Genomic DNA, 4,449 nt, shown 5'->3' on the forward strand with positions numbered 1-4,449 from the left:
GCTACAGGAGCGTTCCTGTTTTATACTCCGCCTCTCGCTGGCAATTTTCCAGTTTACATTACGTCTACGTCTATGACGTGCTGGAACACGCTTTTAAAAAAAACCCGTGTTCTGGCACGTAAGTAGACCAACTGGGGAAAGAATGCCCCGGTGTAGAATTGTTTTGGGGTTCGTCTTCCCCCCCCCCCCACCCCCCCGGGTTAAACTAACTTCACACCAGCCCTCCAGAAGCAATAGAAAGGGGGATTTCATTTCTTTCAAGCACATTCTGCGGGCTTCCCGTGAGAGGTGGCGGAACATGGCTCCATTTTCTTGGCTGATCGTTAAAACAAAAATTCCGATGAGCTCATGCACTTTCGCAATGTCATCTGTCCTCTGGAATTCCCTCTGTGGCTTCTATGAAACGAACCTCTGCGTTGTTGTCCCTAGAGACCTGATAGAGGGTTTTAAAATTATGAGAGGCATAGACAGAGTCTTTACCGGGGAGTAGAAATATCAAACACCAATGTTTATAAGGTTGGGAAGGGGGAGGTTGAAAGGTGACGAGAGTGCAGAGAGTGGTGTGTGCCTGAAATGGGTTAAGATATTTTTAAGATACTTGTTTATTGTACATGTACATCGAAACACACAGTGTTTTCTGTTGCGTAGTTTTCTGGGGGCAGCCCGCAAGTGTCGCCACGCTTCTGGCGCCAACGTAGCATGCCCACAACTTCCTAACCCGTACGTCTTTGGAATGTGGGAGGAATCCGGAGTACCCGGAGGAAACCCACGCAGACACGGGGAGAACGTACAAACTCCTTACAGACAGCGGCGGGAATTGAACCCGGGTCGCTGGCGCTGTAATAGCGTTACACTAACCGCTACACTACTGTGCCTGCCCTTGGAATTGAACTGGGGACCTTTCGTGTGTGAGACCAATGTGCTAACCACTACACCACCATTACCAAGGTAGTAGTGGGAACAGGCGGTTTGGTGGAGTTTAAGAGGCTTTTAGATAGACACATGAATGTGAAGGGAATGGAGGGGTATGGATGATCCACAGGAGAAGACGTTTAGTATAAATTGGCATCAAGGTCAGCACAACAATGTGGCCGAATGGCCTGTCCCGTGCTGTTCTCTTCTCTGTTCTATGAACTTCTTGGAGGTGTTTGTGGGAGGCCCATACAGGGTGAATGGGAGAGACAGGAAACAGAAAAAGCTAAAAAACACTCAGTGTGTCAGACAGCACATGTAGAAAGAGAAAATGAGTTAACGTTACTTAAAAGGAACTGATGGAGGATCTTCAACCTGAAACATTATCTCGGTTTCTCTTTCCACATTTTCCCAAGTTATATCAGTGATCACGGCATGGCATTGAATCAAAGAAACAACTGCGTGTATGGAACGAGCTGCCAGAGAAAGTGGTTGAGGCAAGTATAATAACAACATTTAAGTGACACTTGGATAAGTTCATGGATAGGAAAGGTTAGAGGGATACGGGCCAATTGTGAGAAAGGACTAGATTGGTGGCACCAAGGTTATAAGATAAGATAAGATATCTTTATTAGTCACATGTACATCAAAACACACAGTGAAATGCATCTTTTACGTAGTGTTCTGGGGGCAGCCCGCAAGTGTCACCATGCTTCCAGCGCCAAGATAGCATGCCCACAATTTCCTAACCCATATGTCTTTGGAATGTGGAAGGAAACCAGAGCACCTGGAGGAAACCTACACGGACACGGGAAGAACGTACAAACTCCTTACAGACAGCGGCCGGATTTGAACCCGGGTCGCTGGCGCTGTAAAGCGTTACGCTAACCTCTACACTACCGTGCCTGCCCAGGGACGAGTTGGGCCGACGGGCCTGTTTCTGTGCTGTATTACTCTATGACTATGCTGGAGGAACTCAGCGGGTCAGGCAGCATCTGTGGAGGGAAACGGACAGTGGACTTTTCGGGTCGAGACCCTTCATCCAGACTCACTGAGTTCCTCCAGCAGTTTGTTTTGTGATCCAGATTCCAGCACCTGCAGTCTTTTGTGTCCTGCACGGTGTTGAGTAGCAGGCAGGTTGTTTCTCATTGGAGACACAAGAGACTGCAGATGCTGGAACCTGGAGCAAGAAACAATCCGCTGGAGGAACTCAGCGGGTCAGGCAGCATCTGTGGAGGGAAATGGACAGTTGACGTTTCAGGTCGAGACCCTTCATCTGGTTGTTTCTTATGTTCTTTGAAACGTTGAACATTTCCCATCTCCCCACAGCTCCTGGGAATCTCTGGCCCATGTCCGCTCTATGTGGTAGAGGAACATTCAGGATGGTCTTGAGTTGGTACTGTGATACAGCTGCTGGACCTGCTGTCTCACAGTGCCAGGGACCTGGGTAGAGTCTCTTCTTCCCCACTTCGGCCTCGTCAGTCATCTCCGAACCCACAGTGGAAGTGTGTCACCTTCACCCCGCGGAACTGCCTAAGAAGAAGATGTGTCATTGAAAATTAGCTGTAAAGTGTCTTGGACGTTCTTAGCATCATAAAGTTATACAGCATGGAAACAGGTCCTTCGGCCCAACTCTTCCATGCTGACCAAGGTGCTTAACTGAGTTTGTCCCATTTGCCTGTGTTTGGCCCATATCCCTCTAAACCTTTCCTATCCATGTACCTGAATAAATATCTTTTAAACATTGTAATTGTACCTGCCTCTACAACTTCCTCTGGCAGCTCGTTCCACATTATTCAGTGTGAAAAAGTGGCCCCTCAGGTCCCCTTTAAATCTTTCCCCTCTCGCCTTAAACCTATGCCTTTGATTTTTAGACTCCCCTACCCTGGGGAAAAAACTGTGACCATTCCCCTTATCTTTGCCCCTCAGCCTCCTTCGCTCCAGGGAAAACAGTCCAAGCCCATCCAGACTCTCCCTATGACTCAAGCCCTCCAGTCCCGGCAACATCCTTGTGAAGTTCTTTTGCTTAATGACATCCTTCCTATAGCCAGGTGACCAGAACTGCACACAATATTCCAAGTGCGGTCTCACCAATGTCTTGTACAGTTGTAACATGACGCCCCAACTCTTGTACTCAGTGCCCTGGCCGATAAAGACAAGTGTGCCAAATGCCTTCTTCACCACCCTGTCTACCTGTGTCACCACTATATACCTGTACCCCTAGGTCTCTCTGTTCTACAACAGTCTCCAATGCCCTGGCATTTCCTGTGGAAGTCCTGCCCTGGTTTAACGTCCCTGAACGCAACACTTCGCACTTGCCCATCTGCCATTTCTTGGCCCACTTCCCCAGTTCATCTAAGAGAGTCCTTGAAGAGAGGTTGATAAGTTCTTTCTCAGTACCCTGGGTACTTCTGGAAAGTCTATCGAGATGCCAGGGCAGATGCTAGAAACCACACCAGTGAACATTGATCTATCTCCCTGCCCCAACCCCAATTAGGCCTGACTGACGAGTACCTACAGGGATGCATCAGAGACCATGCCAGTCCTGCTCGAATCCAGCACTTGCCAGCAAGAAAGGCTTGCATTTCTATAGCTTCAGGGGTGTTCCCAAAAGCACCTTAGAGCCACCAGTCCAGTCGAATTAACGCGATAATGTAGGACCCCACTGTGCACAGCAAGATCCACAAACAGCGCAAGATAAATAATCAAACATTTCATTTTTACTGAGGGGTAAGTATTGGCTGGAATGAAAGAGAGATCCCCCTCTCTCTTCTTCCAGAGAGCAGTCTTGGGATCTTTTATACAGAAGACTCTGTTTAACGTCATCTGAAAGATGCCCAACTGCGCTGTGCAGGAAGGTCAGGGTAGATTACGTGTTCAAGTCTGTTGATTGGGACTGAATGGCTTTAACTTTCTGACTTGAAGCCGCCCACTAGACCAGAGCTGACAACACCGGAACTGGATTTCTCACCCTTCCGCGGAGCTCTGGAGATTAATTACAACACTGCCCCTCCTCCCACCCCCCTGCTGAACTCAGCACCCATCAGTCATACAGTGTTCTCCTCTGCAACTCAGTATAAAGATAAAATATGCTGCGGTGTTACATCAGTGGTTTAGAAATGCCAGGCTGATCACAGATAACTATGATATAAAAAAGGATGTAGTTTCCCTACGTTGCAATGACTGTGTTGCGGTTTGTGGGGTAGACCAAGGCTCTGTGACGTTTTGTAGGGAACAGTTAAAGCCACCTGGATTACTTCCTCAGCTGTGTATTACACTGCACTGTGTAGCCAAGTCTGCCAACCCTTCCTCACTCTCCTGCTCAGTCCCATCACCTGTGGCTTATTGCTACACCCCAGTCAGATCTTCAAACCCCACTCCAGAGATTGCAGAGCAAACATTTCAAGCTCTAGTGTCGGAGGGCTTGGGGAGTGTGTGGGGCTGCTTCATTACCTCAATGCTTTTGCTGTACAAAAAAAAATTTGGTTGTTGCCTTTCGCGCATTGGTACAGCAAGGTTGTAAATCGCTTCTGGGCA

Source organism: Pristis pectinata, chromosome 16 (genome assembly GCF_009764475.1).
Source record: "Pristis pectinata isolate sPriPec2 chromosome 16, sPriPec2.1.pri, whole genome shotgun sequence".
Taxonomy (NCBI): domain Eukaryota; kingdom Metazoa; phylum Chordata; class Chondrichthyes; order Rhinopristiformes; family Pristidae; genus Pristis; species Pristis pectinata.